The sequence below is a fragment of the Beta vulgaris genome, chromosome 5 (assembly GCF_026745355.1).
Source record: "Beta vulgaris subsp. vulgaris cultivar EL10 chromosome 5, EL10.2, whole genome shotgun sequence".
In the NCBI taxonomy this organism is placed as follows: domain Eukaryota; kingdom Viridiplantae; phylum Streptophyta; class Magnoliopsida; order Caryophyllales; family Amaranthaceae; genus Beta; species Beta vulgaris.
The window spans coordinates 25,350,131-25,373,530 of NC_079206.1; the positions used below are offsets into that span (position 1 = coordinate 25,350,131).

General features: G+C 34.1%; 2 long non-coding RNA genes across 2 annotated transcripts; one reads left to right on the top strand and one right to left on the bottom strand.

Moving 5' to 3' along the window:
* Positions 1 to 816: 816 nt before the first annotated feature.
* On the bottom strand, positions 817 to 6,309 carry LOC125497532 (uncharacterized). Its single transcript, XR_007274401.2, has 3 exons — positions 6,167 to 6,309; positions 4,227 to 4,324; positions 817 to 1,651 (listed from the first exon to the last, which is right to left on the bottom strand). It is a non-coding gene; the product is annotated as an uncharacterized LOC125497532 (long non-coding RNA).
* Positions 6,297 to 9,843, top strand: LOC104893194 (uncharacterized). Its single transcript, XR_790042.4, has 2 exons — positions 6,297 to 9,296; positions 9,464 to 9,843. It is a non-coding gene; the product is annotated as an uncharacterized LOC104893194 (long non-coding RNA).
* The last annotated feature ends 13,557 nt before the right edge of the window (positions 9,844 to 23,400 follow it).

Below are 23,400 nucleotides of genomic sequence, written 5' to 3' on the forward strand. Positions count from 1 at the left end.
TACAACCCGCTCATTGGCAACCTCAACTGTTATTGTATCATTTTTTGCAGTTTATCACGGCACCCAATGTCTTTAGAGCTTCTCTACCAAGAATGAGAGAAGTCTTCGGATCTTCTTCCATATCCATTAGCACAAAATCACATGGCACAAACACATGCCCATCTACAATTGGTATATCCTCCAGTTCACCATAAGGGACTCTCACAGTGCGGTCTGTCAATTAAATCGTTTTTCGCGTAGGATGAAGAGGAAATTTAAGGTGCTTATCAATAGATAGCGGCATCAATAACAGCAGCGACGAAATAACAACATCATCATGAAGGAGAGAGAGACACGACGTGCACGACAACACCGGCGAGGAAAGGCGCGTCTCCGGTGACGAAAAGAAAACTCCGGCGAGGGAGGAACAGCAGGCGAAGGAGAGAGAGAGGTTAGGGTTTTGGGCTTTTTTGGGTTTTCTCTTTGGGGTTTCTTCACGGGGAGGAGAGAGTGTGAAATGAGATTTTGTTGTTGTGTGGAAAAATCGAGAAGGGGATGGGGTTTTGGTTCAGCCAACGAAACCGACAAGGGTAAGGGTGAAGTGTCTATCTTGGGCAAATGCTCCACAACAAATTACACTTAAATTCCAAAATATAACTTTATAATAATTATAATAATGACACCATAAAATTAATTAAATAAATATATTACAAACACGACAATATAAGTCATACTCCAGTTCAAATAAAATAAGAATTTTCGAACTTAATGATTACAATTATCCTTTAAATAAACGCTCTTAAAAATTCGACATTTTGAGCTATAGAGTAACCCAGTGTTATTTTATCCTATCAATCAGGGGAAGGGCAAGCTAATTAACATGTGACAAGTAGCATATAAACCTCGAATTAGAGAATGCGACAAGTAGCCCTTAGACCTCAAATTAAAGCACATACACGAGCTATAAGTTGTTCTAGCTAGTGCGAGATATGTATTACATCACTATCTTAAAATTTGATAGCTTAACGCAATAAAAGTAATACATGTTTCCTTCAAAAGTGACACACATATTCAATCATCTGTACATGCAGAGGTATACGATTGATCTAGCATAATGAAACATAGAGTTCTAGCGTCCAAAAGTTTCATCATGGAAAAGCTTTCAATGAGTATTTTTACAGTAAAAAAACCTAACCAGAATGAGAAAAATGTTGAGCAATGTGAAAAAAACAAAAATGATTTAAAGAACATATAAAAGAGTGTAAAACTCAGTCTTAAGCTCTAAATATTATGAGTCAAGTATCGGTATCAGCATGCATCCAATCCCAATCTGTATTATCATGTTCAAAGTCTAAGTTATATCCAAAGCATCTACGATGTCAGTGATTTCCACCGATCGTACTTCACCACTAACTCTTAAATAAGTATCACTTGCATCCACATTAGGTATGTCACTACCACTAGAATCAATAGCTTCTATAGGTTTCCTCATTCATTGCTTCCTCGAAGTCGAATAACTCTCTTGGAACCCGTTGCATGACATAGTGAATATCATGTTCTTCTGGATCTTGTACAAAAAAAACCTGATGAACTTGTGATGCTAACACAAAAGGATCACTTTGAGAACATTTCTTTTTGAAATTGACACATGTAAGCCCAAACTCATTAACATCTGCAAGAAACCATTGACACTTAAATAACACGACACTAAATTGAGACCAAAAATCCAACTCAATAATTTCTTCTATTACATTGATAGTATTCATGTATTTTTGGGATCCAACATAAAGTTGGAATATCTTCTTCATCTAGCATTATTTAGGGAAAGAATTCATTATATATATATACTTCTTGTCTGTGAAGGTTTATGTGGTGCGCGTGCTTATTCCTTCTCGAAATTTAACCAAAGCGATACATCAAACACGATTCTGTTTCAAAAGTTCAAATGGCATTAACCAATTAACTACCAAATTTGAAAATTTAGCTATATGATCCTAAAAATTTTATAGTCACCCTTACAACCCTTCGTGAGAGGTAGTGGTGTCAAACAGCTTCTGAGCATACCCACGGTGAACCTGGTCAGACCCAAACATGTCAAGATTAGTGCACAGGGTCGTGTCTATCGAGTTTTGTTCATTTGGGATGATCACATTTGAACTATCGAATTGGTGGGTGCCATACAGGTCTAGATCGTCCCATTTATGAGTCGGTCCATTACCGGGTTCGATCGCCTGTGGACATTTTTAGCCAGGTTTGCGCATGTCGTATTTGGGTTTCATGTACACTTGAGTCGAGTCAAGGTTGCTTGGTTTGAATAGCTTATGACCTTAGTTCGATTATTCTGAAGCATTGGGTCCATTTGCTATTGAACAACAATTCGGCTTCGGTTAATCCGGATTAGGTCTTTTCATATCATGTTGTTAACTTTTTATCAACTAATTATCACTTATCAAATAGTTTCAAGATCGAGTTATTATACATTAACTACTATAGAGGTATAGTCAATTTTGATTTTGTAATGTATTTTGTAAATGAATCATTTTATTAAAAGTATTAAGATTAGCATATATACACATATGTGTATGCGATAAATATACATAGATAATAATAAAAAACTAATAAAAACTACTATATTTTACCGTGATATGTGTGTATTGTCTTAGTAAACTCGTGTTTGTACTAGTCAACTGCGTTGAACCACTCTACATACTATATAAAAATGAGTAGAATGACTCTTCATATATTCTAATACTATAACCAACGACAATAATAACGAGAAGACGATTAATTTAAAGGTTTATATAAATGATTTTATTATTATAAGCATTATGATTGATATATAAGTTTGTAAATAGCTGTGATGATAATGAGAACAATAATAATAATAAACATAAAGCGATGATGATGATAACTAGAATAGTAATAATAATAATAATAATACTAATAATAATAATAATAATAATAATAGTAATAATAATAATAATAATAATAATAATAATAATAATAATAATAATAATAATAACGACAATAACGACAATAACAACAATAACAACAATAACAATAATGATAATAATAATAATAATAATAATAATAATAATAATAATAATAATAATAATAACGACAATAACGACAATAACAACAATAACAACAATAACAATAACAATAATGATAATAATAATAATAATAATAATAATAATAATAATAATAATAATAATAATAATAATAATAATAATAATAATAATAATAATAATAATAATAATAATAATAATAATAATACAAATAATAACAGTAATAGTAACAATGCTTACAATAGCAATCATAATACAAATAAGAACAGGAGTACTAACAATAACAATAATAATACAAATAACAAGGGTACTAGCAATAACAATAATAATACAAATACTAACATTAATAATAGCTATAATGCTAATAATAGCAATAATAATAACAAACATAATGCAATATATATGTATTATGTGACTATATGTGATAAATTATAAACAAACTATTTTATCAATATGTTTAAATATTTTAGTACTACATTTGTAGAACCACTCAAGTACTCTATTGATTATAAATTAGTATAACGACTCTTGATATGTTATAATATTATAACAAATGACGATCATATGTTTATAACTACTATTCATATTAGACCTAAGTGATTATAACGGGGCTTCATATGTTGTTCAATATTAATAAATACAATAACAATTTATATAAATGAGTAAAGTTACTAAACTAAGACTTAGATTATTAGCTAATGGCTTATTGCATTTATGTGTTACTCCAACGGAGTATATAATCAAACAAGGGAGTTATTAAATGCAGCACCACTTTACTACAATGCAACTCTCAAAATCCTCATTATCATATTCTGTCTAGAAAAAACATTCTCTCTACAAAAATATTATCTCCTAATTGAAAATTTGAATTTGATACTCAATGGACGAATATTTTGATCCAAACGAACTTCAATATGATGTAAGTAATTCGATTTTTTATGCTTTTGTAACTATTAGTCTCATGCAATTTCCATGAAGCACTTACCACTATTTTGTGCGATCCTCAAGATACAGGTTACTATGTTTCGCGTAAATTGAACAACATAGGTTAAATTTTTTCTTGCTGATTGTATGAAACAAATAAATTCATGAAGATTGTATGAAACAAGTTAATATGTTTCATAGGGCTTGCCCAAAATAGGTTAAAATATTTCGTGTATATTGCAAGAAGTACTTTACCGAATGTTGCAGGTTCCTGGACACAATTCACATCATCCTCCCTGTCACCGTGTCCCCCATCATTCTCACCCTTCCTTTCATCATCCTCCCCAACATATCTGAAAAAATTATTCGTATTCAATACTGCTCCACGAATGACCCGAACCAACATAATAAGATATATGTGCTATCTATTACCTGCGCTTTTAGTAAAAATGTATATGAATACAAACATGACACATTTAAATGACCATGGCAATGCAGCTGAAATACCAAAAACTATTTTTCTTCCTTGATTTACATTACCACTCATTCCCAAGTTTAAGGTTGTACTAGGTAGTAATGAGAAGGAATGAACAAAAAGAAAGCTTAGTGGTGGAGATCCATTAAGACCCATGTTAATTTACACACTTATAAATAGCCAATCTCGCATTTAATGACCTCTTACAAAAGAAGTCGTTGAGATATATGCTTATCTGAAATAATATCCTACATGGATATGGTGAGGTAGGAATTAGGATCCTTGTGACAGTTTATAAATCATGCTATAAAAAATGCTAACTTGCAACTCAGAAGATTACATGTTTCCTTTGTCAACTATAGATAGCGTCCATTTCTTAAGATACTTACCTAACATGAGCATGTGCCTTATTAAAAACAAATCAGCACTTTTAAAGACCTAGGCAGTAGGAATCTAGGATACACAATCAAAAAGAAAATCTAGCAAAAGAGTATTCACTATCTAATTCCTTAAGGGAAACATAATGTTCATCCTGGCCTCTTTCTTTCTGTATAGTGCTAAGTCCATGATTATATGTCATGACAATAACCTGTGTACTTAGTTCGAGGCTAGGAAGCAGATTGATATTGAATGTAGACTTCGTCCCTGGGAGCCCTCGGATATAGGAGTGAAGATAGAACAACTAAGGTTCAAGACAATATATGAGATGTTATGCGTTATACCCTGGTTAGAGAGGTAGATGAGGGTGTGCAAGGAGCTCAACAGTATAGGGCCCCCAAAATTATAAAGTCACCAGAATATATTATTTTGAAAAATTTATTTCATATTTGAAGAAATCTCCCTTGTTTCCCATCCTTAATAAATTTATCAATGATTTATCTTTAGATTTTCAACCTTCTATTTTTAGAACTCTAACCTTCCATCTTTATTTTCTATAAATTTAGGGGACCATTTTCATGTTAAAACCGGGATCCCAAAATCTTCAAGACGGCCCTACCCCTGGTAAGCCAAGGCTAAAAAAAGCAACCACTAATGAGTAATGACTTTCCGGCTCTGTTGAAAATAATGAGATATCTGGATACATTATAACATTTGGAACCCAGCATTGCCGTATCAAACATAAGCAAGTGACCAGTAAAGCATGCTTTACCTCAAACAAGAGCTAGCAACACAAAACATCATACACAAACAACAATTGATTACAAGCACATAAACTTGATGAGATTACACTACTTCATAAAATACACATGAAACAGTAGCTACCATTTAATCCCAATTATATGAAACAGTAGCAACCATTTCATCCCATTTATATGAAACACATAAAGTACTAAAATCTATTTCGTTCATTTTTTATGAAATTCTAACCAAATAGTGTGAAAGCAGAAGAATATACACAAAATTGGAGATAAATTTCACCCGATTTCGCAAAAATCTGCACAAATTTCTTACAAAAATGGGTACAAATAGAAGTGCAGATATTTTGTAAAAAAAATACAGAAAAACAAATCTTCACAAACTTGATTGGAATAGATATATATAAACTAATGTTCTTTCCAACTCTGAAGGTAATTTGCTTATCCCGAACCGGCCTAACTCATCCAAATTGCAGCAACTTAACTCTTGGTTGCATTAAAGCAAATTGAAGGTCTTATCGCATGAAAATGGAGAAAGGAGGAAGAGGAAGAGGAAGAGGAAGAGAGATGAAGAAAAATCGTACCAATTGTAGTCTTAATCTCTCATTTTCAGTGTCCTATGAAGTTGGGTGAAATCATGGGAGGAATTGGGTGCAAATTGGGTGAATTATTGGACGAGAGAGGAAGAGGAAGAGGAAGAGGGAGAAAGGTGAAAGGAATAGGTTGAAGGAGGAAGGGGTTATGAGGAATAGGGGTATTTTAGATATTTTTAAGGGTTGTGTTTAGTAAAGTGAGGTTGCATTTAGCAGTTATGTTAAAAAATGATTATTAAATTCATAAAGGATCAATCACCAAATGATTAAGTGAAATCAACTTGTGTGAACATTCGATTAAAGTCTATCTTATTAAAATCCCAATTTTTTCGATTCTTTCTAAAATCCTAACTTGTTAAAAATCAAAATCAAGAAGTTCACTATTAACAAGGTTAATCCATCATAAGCCAATGAGTTAATAAGTACTTACTACATAATAACCTGTTAACAACCATATAGCTAGTAACTTAGCACTTAATTAGTGAGTTACTCACTCAGACTTATTAACTTAGTAATTCACTAACTTATTAGTTGTTAATTGTTACTAAGTACAAAAATACTAATTAATAGATAATTGATAAAGTGATAACAAATTAGTGATATCATATTGACTATATATTGATAGATATGAAAAAACCAACAAAGAAAAGATCATTACATCCAAAGTTGTCGACAAAGATAAATTTATAGCTTAAACCTCACTCATACAATAGCACATCAATATAAGTATATTGTTATAATATAATTCAAATAAATGACTATAGTTAAAAACCTATTTGAGCAAGTAACAGTTGTATAAATAATAGTCCAAGAAGTATAGTTTCACAAGTCACGGCATTAGAGCAAAATAACTAGTATAACTATTTACAAATTAGCATTTGTGTTCATTACTACCTTATAAAGATTCAAGAAAAATTTTCAAGTATATATTTATATGATTGGTTTTCTTGTTTTATGATATGTATTCCCCAATTGATCTATTGATAAATGAGACAATGAGATAATTGACACGAGCAAATATCAATTATAGAAATGATATAAATTATGAAAATATTGAAGCCCACTATAAATAATTATGATTATTATTCGAAAATGGGGTTATTGACTTATTGTGCATGAGATTTGGGGTTTAAAGGTTTGGAACATGGAGTTTAGTTGTTTGGGATAATAATTCAATAATTAGTAGGATTATTTGTTTTCTTAATGCGAGATTCAAAACAAAACCGTTAGAAAATTACAATCTATGGCACATAAGAAAACAACACAAAGCACATGGATCATAAAAATTAACCGTTGGATACAAGCCATAAACCAAACTGAACAGTTAGATCGTCTCCTAATATTTCACCTTCTCCCCATCTCTCTCCTCCAAACCATTTATCCCACCCAAAAACCTAATGAACTTCCTCTTTTCCTCTCTTTATGACGTTGCTCCCTGCATCCATCAATCCATCCTCCTTGCCGGCTACATCCGCCACAATCTCACTCACTGATTTCTCTTTCCTCCCCCTTCCAGCCTCCCTGCCCAAAATCGACCAACTACAGTCGCAACTATTTTAGGTGGAACAACCACCCCCACCTTAAATTTTATCGTTCACCAATTCCGGCAAGTTCCACGGCTAAATCAATGTCTGGACATGGCGCTTCCCTGAACATTGAAGCCTCAATATCTGGCAATGAAAGTTGCAAATATTCAATCTTTCTTGTGTCCAATGATTTTAGTTTTGTTGAACTAAACATAATTACCATGATAATCTTACAACTACAACATACAAAAAAAAAATGTTGATGCTTCAAAGAGAGGATTGAGGCATAGTGCGTGATCTCTTCTCCGCTCTCTTATTTATCATATATATATGTATGGAATATCTGGATGGAATTTTGAGGAAAATGAGTGAGTTGGGTCAGTTTCATTTTCATCCTAGATGTAACTTGATGAAGCTTACTCATTGAAGCTTTGCAGATGACCTAATCTTATGCTCTAAAGGTAAATTTGCTTCTGCTTACTTGATGCTAAGAGCATTTATATTGTTTTCTGACTCGCTTGAGTTGAAAATAAATGTACAAAAATCAGCTTTTTATTGTTGTGGTATGGATTAGCCTGAAGTAATGAGAATCCAACTTGTGTCTGGGATTAAGAGAGACACCCTCTTTTTTAGATACTTGGGGGCCCAATTCATGATAAGAGGATTTCAATTGGCCAGTGTGAATGCCTTGTGGATAAATGACAGCTAAAATTAGGGTCTGAAGCTCTAAGAACATCTCATATTCTGGTAAAGTTCGATTGCTGAATGATGTGTTGATGAGTCACTAGTAGAAAAAGGTCAATTTGCGTCGCCCCATTTGCGTCGCACAAACACGGAAACGATGCAAATATACTATTTGCGTCGCATGCAACAATGAATCGATGCATAAGACGAACTATGTGCGTCGTATCTAAATAATGTGCGATGCAAATCATCTATGTGCGTCGCATGAAGCCCATGGTGCGACGCACATAACAAAGTAATCTGCGTCGCATGAATCCCATGGTGCGACGCAGATTACCAACCCAACACAAAGCCCCGTGTTTCATATATATCCTCAAACCCTAAAAAAAGTTGCAGCGAACATTACAACCCAGCGCCTCTTTTTCAAAATCCTCTCTTTCTCTCTCACCTTCACACCCCATCTCTCTCTCTCACCCTCACCCCCTCCCTCTCTTCAGCGAAAACACCCATAAACATTTTCTTGCTACCCATTTCTCTTTTTTCTACAAGAAAAACACCCACGAAAACACAAAAACCCCAAAAAAAAAATCACAAGAAAATGGCGAAACCCAGGTTGTGTTATGGAGTAATTTTGGTTCTTCTCACTTTCTTTGGTCAGCGAAGAAGACGAATAGAACCAGCGAAAACTCAGTTCTTTTCAATTTTGTAGATCTAATTTCGACTCACATAACAAAGTAATCTAATACTTCTCTCTACTCGAAAAAACTTGAACAACGAAAATTGAAGAACCAGCGAAAACTCAGTTCATGCATCTGAAAACCACCATGGATGATAACTTCTCTCTCCTCGAAAACTCTTTCATTTTGTAGATCTAATTTCTGACGAAGAAGACGAATAGAACCAACCACCAGGTTCGTTTTTTTTTTCTCCGAAATTATTAATTTTGTAGTCTATTTCGTTTTTAATTTTTTAGATCTTCTTTTATGTTTTAATTATCAGATCTGAAAATTCATTGTTTTATCTACGCCATTTTCTCTCTCCTCCATTTTTGATGTTTTTCATTGTTGTGAGCTCTCAGTGCGGACTGTTGTCGATGGATTACTAGCGAGAGAGAGAAAAAATATGCGGGATCTGGGTAGTTTTCTTGCCAGCGGAATTTTTTTTGTTTCAAGTTTTGTTGCCGGCGTCCTCGAAGACGGTAGCGAACTCAAAATGAAGATGAAGCATTTTGTTTTTTGTAATTTCTGTAACTATGTCATTGAACTTTTTTTCCTTTTGTTGATTTGCTTATTTTTATTTTCTGTGTTAGATCTAGAATATGTGCGAACTTTCCGGCGGTTACTGGTTTTTTATGGTTGATTGATGGTGAACTTTTCTTTTTGAAACACAAAATTTGTGCGTATTTTGTATAATTTGTACAAGTTTCTCATTTGCGTAATATAATTCTACTTTGTTTGATTTCTTTTTTATAAGTTTAGATTGTTTATTAGTTTATAATTTGGTTTCATAGTTTCAATTAACAGAGCGATTGTAGAAAATGATTATGGTGGAATTTTTTTACCTGTTTCAACTTTTGGAATAGTGGACTCTTTTTTTTTGTTTGTTATAAAGAAATTTGCGTCGCACCCTTCACCATGTGCGACGCAAATCACTCATTCAAGATCAATGTGCGTCGCACATAGTGATTCATGCGACGCAAATCAGGCTGCTGGGGATGGAATTGGGGGCTGGTAAGATTCACTTGCGTCGTACCGTATACGGGTGCGACGCAAATAGCTGAACCATCTGCGTCGTTTCCGCATACGACGCAGATCGTTTCTGAATCATTTGCGTCGAGGGCTTTGGCGTCGCACCAGAGTCCGACGCAAATAGGCGCCTCACATCCGACGCAAATTGCCTTTTCTGTACTAGTGAGTGTCCATGGATATTAGGCTCAGATTTTTATTCTGCCTACCAGTGTTATAAAAAGATATTGAGGGTGTGTGTAGATCATTTTTATGATCTGGGATTCACCTTTTTTCAAAAGGTGGTTATGTGGCTTGGAATGAATTCTGTAGTGGCAAGAATTCATGAGGGTTGGGTTTCAGGGATGTGAAGAATCGGAACCTAGCAAGTCTTGATAAACATGTTTGGGACATAGCAAGAAAGAAGCACTACTACAAAAAAAGGCCTAGGAAACCAGACTACAACACGTCTCCATCTCACAGGTAACCTAGGTTAGAAGACCGGTTATGATGTCTGGTTTTCTTGTTTATTTAGGAGACCAGTTGACAGCTAAAACCAGTCTCTTAGGTAAGCCTACATATCATATGACAAAGAGGTTAGGAGACCAGTTAACATTTCAAACCAGTCTCCTTGCCTTTCCTTTTGAAACCAGTTACTGACCACAACCGGTTTCTTAGATTTACTACACGTTTTTTCAAAAAATAGAATAAATACGTTATACATACAGTACGTTGTAACTTTCCTGTATTGGCGACTCCTTGTATATATGCTTTTCTTTTCCTATAGAAGAATATATAAATAACTAAAACAATACTATAAAACAGGATTTGTTTGCTTTCTCTATTCATCTTGTCAAAAAATTATTAGTTACATTTAATTTAGGGTTTTTCTACATAGTACCCTTGTGTTTTACGAAATTCTATGTTGTACCCGACGTTTTTAAAATTTCCACATTGTACCCCTAAGATTTCTTAATGTTACCCACAATACCCTTATACACGATATCAAACAATAGATTTTGGGACTTTCTTACCTTGTGGGGATAGAGTAGGATGTTTTAGCCTTATTGGTTGACTAAGGTTTGGGATATGATCTGATAAATTGAAAACTAAGTGAGGTTTGGAGTAGGATTTTCTATTAGTAAGGGTATTTTGTGTGACGTTTAGAAAGTTTAGGGGTACAATGTGGAGAGTCCAAAAAGGCTGGGTACAACGTAGAATTTCGAAAAACACAGGGGCACTACGTAGAAAATCCCTTTAATTTATATCCAAAAAGAACTTCTCTAAAATAATCAATTTCTTCCAATAATGTCTTAAATATAAAGTTTCTATAATCTAATGCTATCTACTAAAACTAAAACTCTTTAAAAAAATAATTAAATAATGTGTACAATTCAAACATTATCGTCGTTGTCTTCAATCTCCATCGTCTTGTGTTTGTTTGTTTAAATATGCCGCCGACATATCTCTTAGGTTGTCAATCATCTCTTGCGAATAGTGTTAGGATTTCCAGAAGAGTCCTACAAAATAATTTTAAATGATTATACTTAGAGTGCTCGTCAATTAATAAAGCAAGAATGTACAACAATCAACTACGTACAATAGTTAGAACTTCACTTATGTATCATACTTCTTGATCATCTCAATGAAAATCATACTCCTTGATCACAACAAAAATTTGATATAAAAAATAAATGTTCTTGAGCTTTTTTGACGACATTAAAATATTTCGAAAGTTTTGGAGCATAAAAGTAAAATCAATAGATGAGCCATCAGTAAGGGAAATTGAAGGTGCTGGAGGTGTTTAACCAATGAAGTTAATTTTAACCCCAAAATATTAAAGGAAAAGATGATTGGTTACCACTCACCATGTAAATACTTGCCACGAATCAAGGCAATAAGGGCACACATAAGGATTACAGACTAGACATAACAAAAGGAAAAAAAAACAACCATCATATATAATCGTCTGAATCAAAAGGGCACTATATGAACATATATTACAAAGAATAGAACAAAATGACGCAAGAATCAGACTTACAAAAAATGCACCTATCTTGAAGAACAATTGGCGGCGTTTGAAATTCCCACCAAATGCTCGAGGAGTCAAAGGTCATATTCAGCATCTTAGAAGCCAGATATACTAATGCTGCATCAGTAGCAATTTGTTTGGGCTTAAACTGAAGCCACAGCGAGCTCAAAAACCTGAAAAAAAAACTTTAGAAACATAAAAAAATCATTGATACCTATAAAACCTGAATTATAGCCCCCTGTTAAAAAAGGTATTTTAAAGAAACGTTTTGGAAGCCATATTTTGCAGGAGGGCCAAGCACTAGCAATTTAATAACCAGAAGATAAGGAGCCAAGACAACTGACCAATTTGGGTCCAGTACTCCGGTATCATAAGAAAATCCAACATGATATTAAGTTGTAGCTCGGCTTACACAAAAAGAAAAACATGAGTTAACAGGAGCTGCAAAGAGGAGAGATACCATATAGTGAGACGTGAGTAACTAATAAGCCATATATCCAAATTACATCTACACATAATGCCATTTTAGGTCCAAGATGTCAAACAAACACCAAAGTCCTGCAAATGGAATTGTCATCACATTAATATTTAAATCCGTTTAACACCTACATTTTGCAAGTCATTAATTGAAGTCGAAAATATCTCCCAACAAAAAGACATAACAATAAACCATATAGACCAACGCACACTCTGAACACCAACTTCAAGATCGGGGATAACATCATAACAATTTATCAATGATAGACGAAGCACATATTACACACTGCGCATACATAATGCATAAGTTACCAACGGATTAGGATATTTCGCATAAGAGAATGAGAAATATCGAACAATAGAACTATAGGAACAGGAAGAAGAAGAAAAAATGTCAATAAGAGTAAACAGCTGGTGCACAATCAATTATGTAAGAGTTACGTGATTAGCAGGTATTATGTCCAAGCAAGCATTCAAATCCAGTTCATGACTTAAATCATAGCTATCAGCTGGCCGAAAGCAGAATGTTGACAATCATTTGCTTAACTCTGAAATTAGACTTTGATCAAATCTTAAATTGACTTCCCCCTCAACTCAAACTCTAATTCTCTGCTCTCATGTACTGATTATCGCATCAAGATGCAGCTCCTCTTACCTTCAATTTTTAGTTCATTCTCTTTTCCAACTGCCCAATCACCTTTTTCTTGATAGGACAATGATATTCAAGCAATTGCTATAGGGAGAAAATATGGTGGCACAAAAACACTTAAAACAAACAATAAGTGGAATAAATAAGGTTGCTAAAAGAATTTCAACTTACAAAAGAACAGGTCTTACCAGTATAGGAGTTTGTGCCTCTGTGCAGGATATACTACTTCTTCCTACCACCAGCCTTCTGCTTATTGTTTGATGCATCCTTCGAGTTATCATCCTTTTCCTGTTCCAAGACAAAATAACTCATAAGTTGATCACTTTATGAATAGTCAAAACACACGCTTGCCCACAAAATATCGGACTTGAAATACCAATAAAAAACGGCTTAGTAAACTTTGTGTATGAAAAAGAATTAACAATGTGCCTATGACATACCACCAGGCAAATTGTTAAGCATTGTTTTTAAGCTAACAAGGATAGAGGATAGCACCAATCAACCAGAAAGGTTATGCCTAAAAAGTCTACAAGGATAAGCCTACTGCTGTTTCCACATCTGAGAATAATGCATTTAGAAGAACCAATAATTTTATGATATTGCGTAAATACCAAAGCAACACTAGAACTTTTAATTTGTGGGGAAATAGTAACCCAAAAATCAATCAAACATAGGTAAAAACTTGAGTTTGATTCGTGAGTTAAGGAAAATAATAAAAATTACCAACCTTGCCGTCGACTCGAAACGCTAGCCTCGCCGCTAACCTCCAGTCGCCACCCACCTCACCACCTACCATAATTAAAAAAAGTTAGGGCAGAGCAGAACTGATGCTTTTAACTAAATCTACAAAAGAGTGATGAGAGCAGGTAGAAGAAACAAATTATATTGGGCTCCTTTTGATATTAAAAAAAACCCAATCTACACCAAAAGCAAGCGGAAAAAGGACAAAAACCAACTGGTCGCCGACGATGAAAATGGATTGAGATTGAGAATGTTGAATCAGTTAACAGGGATATTTACCAATTGGGAACTCCAAATTTACATTTTTCGATTGGGAATTGGATTGAGATTTGAGGTTCTATTGGTGGCGGCATCACAACAAGTGATGGGATTGAGAAAAAAAGTAACTTCTAAACGCATGTTATAGAGTAGTCTCATAAATGGTATTGTGTTTATTTCTTTTTTTTAAGGGAAAAAAATTAACATATTTCAAGGAAACCAGATTTGTTGAGAAACAATCTCCAATCTCACAATAACTTTTTCAATAAGTCAAATAGTTAAACTTAAGAGACTGGTTTTCGCTAATCAATGGTTTGCTAAGTGTAGGAAATGCGTTAGTAACCATAACAGGTCTCCTATATATGATCTCTTTGGCCTTTTTTGTAGTAGTGAGCAATAGTGTGAGGGTGAGATGAGTGCATTCAGCCTACATTAAGATGAGCAATGGTGGGATTATAATCCTACAAGTGGAAGGAGCTGGTATTGGAGAAGAATATGGGTTGTTAAAGAATAACTAAAAATTATTATATAACAGGGTTGAGTGTCATAATATACAACATTGCTCTATTCATGATGTTATGCCGAGGTTGATTGAATCTAGGCCTCATGTTCACTGGGATGGGTTTGTTTGGAACAGGCTAAGTGTGACAACACACAAGTTCATCAACTGGTTAGCTATGAGAGGTAGGCTTTACACTGCTGATAAGTTTGATAGATATAACATGATGGCCTCAATTATAATGCTTGATGTGTGGTTCTGCTATTGAGACTTAAGAGCATCTACTCTTCCACTACTGCTACAACAAGAAAATATTAGACCAAATCAAAATATGGATGGAAATATCTACTTCAGTGAATGATCTCTCAAGATTGATTAGATGGATTGCTAATTGTAGAAGATCCAAGTTTCAGAATGCTTCCTGCAATGCAGTAGTTGTTGGGACAGTATATGGTGTTTTGTATGCTATTAATGACTGCAGATGGAACTCTAAAGTTCCTAATGTGCAATGTATGGTGAAAGTAGTTAGGGAAAATTTTAGGCTTAGAATCTTTCTTGTGTTGTCTAGGAGGATTCTGAATTGGTTATATACTTTGTAATGGCCACCTATTGCTTGCGTTGGCACTGTAATTAGTTTTTTGCCCTGTCGAGGGAGGAGGGGTCCTACCTAGTTGGTTTGTTCCTCCCTAATAATAGGAGATAGGTTGTAAAGTTGTTTTGGTTCATCATATATCGATCAATTACTTAGAAAAAAAAATGTTGAAGAACAAATTTCATTCAACTTTGATTTCCCGCAAAATAAGTTTATTTTTTCGTCTCAAAAGATCTCATCTTGTTCGTTTCATGTACCCAACATCATCATCATCATTAGTGGTGTTAACGAGCCGAACCGAGACCAAACATGCTTAGGCTCGGCTGGACTCGAAACTGGTTGAAGTCAATCTAGGCTCAATCTCGAAGCTCGATGAGCCCCAAAATTTTGGACTCGGCTCGAAACTTTCTTTGAAAAAGTTGGGCTTAGCTTAGTCCCAAGCGAATAGGCTCAAGTCAATAACTAAATATACACTTAGGCAGTAGGCCCAACTATATCAACCATGTAAGCCCAAGAAAGTAGGTGAGCTTGTTCACTCACCCATCGTATGCTTTTATGACTTGGTTTTCCTCTTAGATAACATTGCTAAGATTTCAATGTGGGATTTCATGGTTTGTTGAAGAAAAACAAACTCATCCTACCCATGATTTTATAACTTGGTTTCCCTCTTAGCATTGCTAATATTTTAATGTGTGACTCCGTATTTTGTTTTCCTTATCCTACATATGTTTTTATAACTTGGTTTCCTTCTAAGCATTTCTAAAATTTCGATGTGCGACTCCATGTTTTGTTAAAGAAAAAATTCACCCTACATATGCTTTTGTAACTTGGTTTTCTTCTTAACTTCACTAAAATTTCAATGCGGGACTTCATATGTATTAAAGAATACTTCCAACCGTGTAATAATAAGACTATAAGTGCATTTATTAATCAATTATTAAATAGTTTAATTATTAGACTATAAGTGAATACTTCCTACCTAGTTGGTTTGTTCCTCCCTAATCATCATCATCAATCTCCTTTGTTTTACTCTTCAATTTTGAATTTTACCACAAAAGGCTCCAATTTGGTTTTGTTCTCTCTCTTTATCTTATGTCCTTTTTTATTTTACGTGTATTGTTAAGAAGGAAGATTGGTTTTCTTCATCTGGTTTGTTTTAGAAAGAAGTCTTTAACAATTGTTTTTGGGTTGCAAGTTGTTGGGAGAATGAGTTTTAAGAATTATTCTTGAGAGTTTTTTTTCCATTTTCTTGAGATCTATTGTATTGTTAAAATGGTGGTGATATGATTGTTGGGTATGGTAGGTGGTGGTGGTGGTGAGATGATCTGGGATGGCAGAGGTGGCGGTTATGTTGTTGGATTAGAGGAGGAGGCAGTCGAGATGCTGGTAGGCGTGCAGTTGGGCTGGCGGTGGTCGTCGTTATTTTGTGTGTATTTTTGTTTTTTGGTTGTACTTTCATTGTTAATTCCTACATTTTTATTCAAATTTTCTTTTTATTTTGTTGTTAAGTTCTTTGTAATTTTTTATGTTATTTTTGTTGGGTTTTTGTTGTTATTTTTCCTGTAATTTTGATTTTGATTTGATATTTAGTTGGTTAATTTAAGTAATATTTTCTAGGTAATTCAAGTAAGGTTTTTGGTTAATTCAAGTAATTTTTTTGGTTTGATTTTGATAGTGACAAGTCTAATAGACTTATGTTCGCTGGTTAATACAATACTAAAAGAATCTCACTTGCCTACCTTTTATAATTATTATTTAGATTTTTATAAATATATCAATTGCAAAATTTTAATATATCACTATCAAAAACTATATTTCTAAGTAGTACCAACTTATAATTAGTTATAAAGGAATGATACTATATATATTTAGTAAAATATAAGATTAACATATTAAAATCGTTTTGTAAATATAGAACAATAATTGAATTTTAGTAATTTTGTTGCGTTTTAGTCGTCAAAATAGTTTGGTTTTATAGAATGATAATTGAATTCGGGTCAGTCATAAATGTTATTTCCCTAGGAACACTACAAGAGGGGGGGTGAATTGTAGGTGTAGAAATAAACGTAACTTTTTGCGGAAATTAAAACTTAAACGAATAAACAAGCTAAAGGAACAAGGGATTTTTAGAGGAAAAACTTCTTGGGCCCAACAAGAAGAAACAACCTCGACACTAGGGATTTTAAACTCAACACTTTCACTAATTAGGCCAAACAACTTTGTTACAACCTAATTCTAACTCGAGCCACACCTTGAGTTCCTAAACTCAAGTTCCTGAGCCACTGTTCCCTTAACAGCAGTTCCTCTCAACTTCACTCGAAGTTTTCTCACACATACAAGCTTCACTCAAAGCCTCTCTTACAGAACTTCACTCAAAGTTCCCTTACCCCAAAAACCAAAATACAATTGATCGAAATAAGCTTAGTGGAATTAGAGTAAGAAGGCAAAGAACAAATGGCTATTATGAGAGAATGAAGGCACTGACACTTAATAGTTAAACTCACTTAATTACTTAGTCAGACACAATTTGGAACTTATCTAGACTTCTATATTTATAGTGTTAATCATGAAGAACGTGGGATTAAAGCTAGAGTACATGTTTAGTCCATTAACCCATGATGTTCCTTCCCCTAAGGAACACGTTTCACATCATGTCCCATGATCCCATGACTACAAATGAACGTGGATATTTTTCAGCCATTACTCCTAAGTAATAGGAGTTCCTTGAGCTTTATCCGAAAATCAGTTTATAAAAACTCTTTTTATCTTTAAAATGAATTTTTAATCTTTAAGAAAATAATATCTTTTAAATAAAATCTTTCTAACAACGGATATTTATTTTCTTATTTTTGAAAAATAAAATCTTTTTCTAAACAGATTTTCTTTTTAAAACTGATTTTATCATTTGAAATTAGATATAACTAATTTCCTATAATTTAGGCATGACTTACTTAAAATCTTTTTAACCGTTACAATATTCACGCCTAAGTCTAGTTCCTTTTATTAACTAAGTTCCTTTAACATATTCGCTTAGTGCCACTTAGTTTGTTCCTTACAAAGGAACAAACTCTCATTCTCAAATAGACTGCCACAGTTCCTTACCATTCTTTCTTTGTTCCTTTACATTGGAACTAGAAAATAAAACGCCTAGCTTCTATTCTTCTTGATCCAATGCTTGCTCCAGTATCAACATAGAAACTTCTTTACTTAGCCTTTGAAATCCTCTCTTGACTTCTTCATTGACTTCGTATTCTCCCAGTTCCTTGCATTGATACCTTAAACACCATACACTTAAATAACTCATTAGTTCACTACTTAGTTTGTTCCTTTGTTTCTTTGTCATTATCAAAACTAGGGTTCAACAATTTCCCCCTTTTTGATGATGACAACAAAGGTACAAACTAAGGAAAATAACAAATAATATAAGTGAATGATAATAAAAACATAAAGAAGAAAATGAAAAATAAAACACAATTATGTAAGTAACTGAATTTTGATTTTTCATTTACCTTAACCTATTTTTGATTTTTCATTTACCTTATCCATTTTTTAATTTTTTTTAATTTTTCATTTTTTCAAGTTTATGTACAGTTTGTTCCTTAAATCATTTTCCCCCTTTGTCATCCTCAAAAAGAATAGACTCTGCATGTATTGATGAATTGATTTAACACCTTAAGACCAATATACAAGCACCATTGGTGGTTAAGTTAGAAGTTCAAAGAGTAAACTTGCTCAAACATCAATCACATAATACTAGCCATTCCAAGGAAGAAATTATGCAAATCATTTAGAAACATAGACATAATAGCAAAAGTCATTGATTATATAGCACTTGTTCCATAACAAAACAAAGAAAGAAAAGAAAAAGGATAAACAAAAGTTGTGTTCCTTGATAAAGAAACAGGAACAACAAAACAAAAAAAAACTAAGAAAGGGAAGGGGAATGGTGTTCCTCTACAACTTCTTCTTCAACCACATCCTCTAATTTTTTCATCACCACCCCATGATTGAGTCCAACCTGTTCCTTCAGCTCCTCCAAGGCACGAGCCATAGAATCCATCTTCTTTTGCTGCGCAACCACGTAATCACTCAAGTCTTCATAAGACTTATCATAGTATCAGTTTTGGCATCCAAAGTCCAATGAAGATGATTGTAAAATTTTATCATATGTTGTGCAGGAAGGCAAACATCATTAACCCAGTTAGCATCATCCGGAGTATCCTGTTCCTTACCCTTGGAACTTGAGGCAGATGGGGGTTTTGGTGAAGGAACTAGAGGGGGTTGAGTGGAAGGTTCATCTGTTCCAGGAATGGAAACAGAAGGTGAAGAGTGATAAATGGGAGGAAGGAATGGTGGTGTGGGTGGAAGAGTTGTGGAGGTGGAAGCAAAAGGATTGGGGCCTTTTATTTCATCCTTCAACAGCTCAAAACTGGAAGGAACAGAGAAGGATGAAGGTGAAATGGAGGGTAATTTTGTGAAAGGAACAGAGAGTTTGGGAGATGGTGGTGGAGTAGGTTCCTTGAGAGTGGAGGATACCTGTTCCTCATTATCGGAAAGGACTAATGGAGAGTCCTCATTGGAAGGAACAGGAACTGAGCAATTTTTCTACGAGTGCTCTTCCTCACTCTTAGAGGAACAGAGGATTTAGGCTTAATGTCAATGTGTTTGCGCCTCTTAGGTTTCGGTTCTTCTGGTTTAGGAACAGGGTCATCCAAGATAACGTCATTATCTCTTCTAAGTCCAGTTTGGGCAGTTTTCTTTTTCCTGAGGAACTTGGACCATTCTTCCTTGATGAGAACACCTTCTTGGACAGACAAGCCAAGTCCATTTAGGGTCTTCTCATTCAAGATGTTCCCTTGTTTGACTCCTATTGTGGTCCAACCCGTAAGTCTTACTTCAAAGTGATGAAGTAAAGAAGTTATCAAGGCACCGTACCCAATACACAATTTTCTCAATACAGTGGGTTAAATGTTGAATGAAGAGGGAAGGGAAATTGATTTGTATGTGATGGTCCAAGCAAAACATGTAACACATATCCAGAGACCCACTTCATTCCTCTTTTCAGTTCGAGGAATGAGTGCTCTCCAAACCAAATTAAAATAGCACTTTGTGAAGGGGAAGAGTAGGTTATGGTTAAGTTTGTTTTGGCCAGCGTTCCTCCAAAATATTCTAAGATTTTGTCTTGAGGAAAATTCGGAAAGGAGACAGTTCCTTTCCGTTTAAAGTACAAATCAGTTCCTTTGCAAGGAACTTCCCATACTTTGCTCAAAGTGGCTTGATTAAACCTTATTTTCTTTCCTCTAACCTCAGTTGTGCAAGTTCCATTAGTATTAACAAAGTTTGCACATAACTCATCCATAGCTAGAGGAACAAGAGCATTATTAAAGGCGAATTCAAACAAGAATTCCATGCCTTGTTCCTTTAGAATGGAGGTTAATTCTTGAAATTCTATTTTATTAGCCCATTCTAAATCGACGCAAAAACCCAAAACATACCTAGATTCACTTCGTTCGACCCGTTTCTTGGAAGATGAAGAAACAGTTCCTTTGGAAGGAACAGGTGCAATTTCTTCTTCTTCCCCCTGAGATTGTTCCGGGGTTTCTTCTTCATCGTCTTCCCCAATCAACTTTCTTCTACGCATACTCCTTCTAGGAGATTCTAATTGCTGTTCCTCTATGGGGTTTTCTTGAATTATGTCGGTTTCAAGGGTTTTGGTTGGAGATGAAGAAATTTCCATTTTTGAAGTGTCGGTTGTTTTTGATGTGGAAAAGGAGAGTTTCTTGAAGTTTTTGCCATGATTTGTGAAGGTTTGGAGGTTTTTATGGAGTATCAAAGGGTGTGATGAGGTTTCGGCTATGGTGAAGATGAATAGATTTGAGAGGAACACGGTTTCTTAGGATGAATTAAAGAAGGAAGTTTTGCATGTAATAGTAATTATGACACGCGGGAAAGAAATAAAGCAAAAAAAAAAAAAAAAAAAGAAAAGAAAACGAAAAGATAATAAGAACCAAGATTTAATTAAAACTGGTTCCCCTTATTTTTGGGATTTTTCGGATTTTTCGGATTTTTATGAATTTTAATTTTTGAAAGAAAATAAATGCTAAGGAACTTGTGCTATAGGAACAACTAATGCTACATATCAATGTCCTTCATATCATGCATGTTTCTTGACCTTAGGAACAGTAAGGGGAGTATTATGTGACATTTGTGAGTTGTTTAATTTCTTTGAATTCATGTTTATGTTTTGCAACATTCCAATTTGCAATGGTCTTAGGCAATTAAACACAATTATTTTTAGCACACAAAGTCACTCAAATTGATTCAAACATGGGGGAATGACATAGGAACAATCACTTAATTTTTATTAACCCTAACTCAAGCCTTAATTTTTCATATCTATCTCTTTGCAAAGGCTTAGTTAGAATATCAGCAATCTGATAATCAGTTTGACAAAACTCAAGTTTAATCAAACCTTTTTCAACATTTTCTCTTAAAAAGTGATGTCTTATATGTATATGCTTTACTTATAGTGATGCACTGGATCTTTAGATATACTAATAGCACTTGTATTGTCACAATAAATAGGAACACATTCAAAGTTTATTCCATAGTCACTAAGTTGTTGTTTTATCCAAAGCATTTGAGAGCAACATGCAGCAGCTGCTACATATTCTGCTTCAGCAGTGGATAAAGCAACTGTGTTTTGTTTCTTGGTACTCCAAGAAACTAAACTATGACCAAGGAATTGTGCCATACCTGAGGTGCTTTTCCTATTTACAAGATCTCCAGCATAATCTGCATCTGCATATCCTTTTAGTTCGAATGTATCACTTCTTGGATAGTAGAGTCCAAGATCATCTGTTCCTTTAAGATATCTAAGAATTCTCTTCACAGCAGTGAGGTGAGACTCCTTTGGATTTGCTTGAAATCTAGCACACAAACCAACACTGAAAGCTATGTCTGGACGACTAGCAGTTAGATACAAAAGTGAACCAATCATTCCTCTATATTTTGTTTGATCAACACTTGTTCCTATGGAGTCTTCATCTAATCTAGTTGAAGTTCCCATAGGAGTGTGATTTATCTTTGAATTTTCGAGGCCATATTTCTTTAATAGTTCCTTTATGTATTTTTGTTGGTGAACAATTATACCTTTTTCAGTTTGTTTGATTTGTAGTCCAAGAAAGAAATTTAACTCACCCATCATACTCATTTCAAATTCATTGCTCATGAGACTTGAGAATTCTTTGCACAATGTTTCATTAGTAGCTCCGAATATGATGTCATCAACATATATTTGAACAAGCAAAATATCAGTTCCTTTAGATTTTAGGAACAAGGTTTTATCAACCTTTCCTCTTTTAAAATTGTTTTCTAAAAGGAACTTTGATAATCTCTCATACCATGATCTAGGTGCTTGTTTTAACCCATAAAGAGCTTTATCAAGCTTGTAGACATGATTTGGGAGATTATTATTTTCAAAACCAGGGGGTTGTTCAACATATACATCTTCGTTTAGATAGCCATTTAAAAATGCACACTTAACATCCATTTGATATAATTTGAAATCCCATGTAAGCAGCAAATGCAATTAAAATTCTAATGGCTTCTAATCTAGCTACAGGAGCAAAGGTTTCTTCATAATCAATTCCTTCTTGTTGATTATAACCTTTTACTACAAGTCTAGCTTTGTTTCTTACAATGGTTCCATATTCATCTAGTTTGTTTCTAAACACCCATTTTAAGCCAATTACTTTTGTTGTTTAGATGAGGAACTAGATGCCATACCTTGTTTCTTTCAAACTCATTTAATTCAGCTTGCATTGCAGTAATCCAATCAGAGTCAGTTAAGGCTTCTTCATGATTTCTTGGTTCCATCATTGATAGGAACGCATGAAATGCACAAAAGTTCCTTAACTGAGATCTAGTTTGCGTACCTTTGGATATGTCGCTGATTATGAGTTCCACAGGATGTGACTTTTTGTAATCTCCAAGGTTTTGGTTGAAACTCTCTTATAGGAACATGTTGTTCCTCATGAGTTC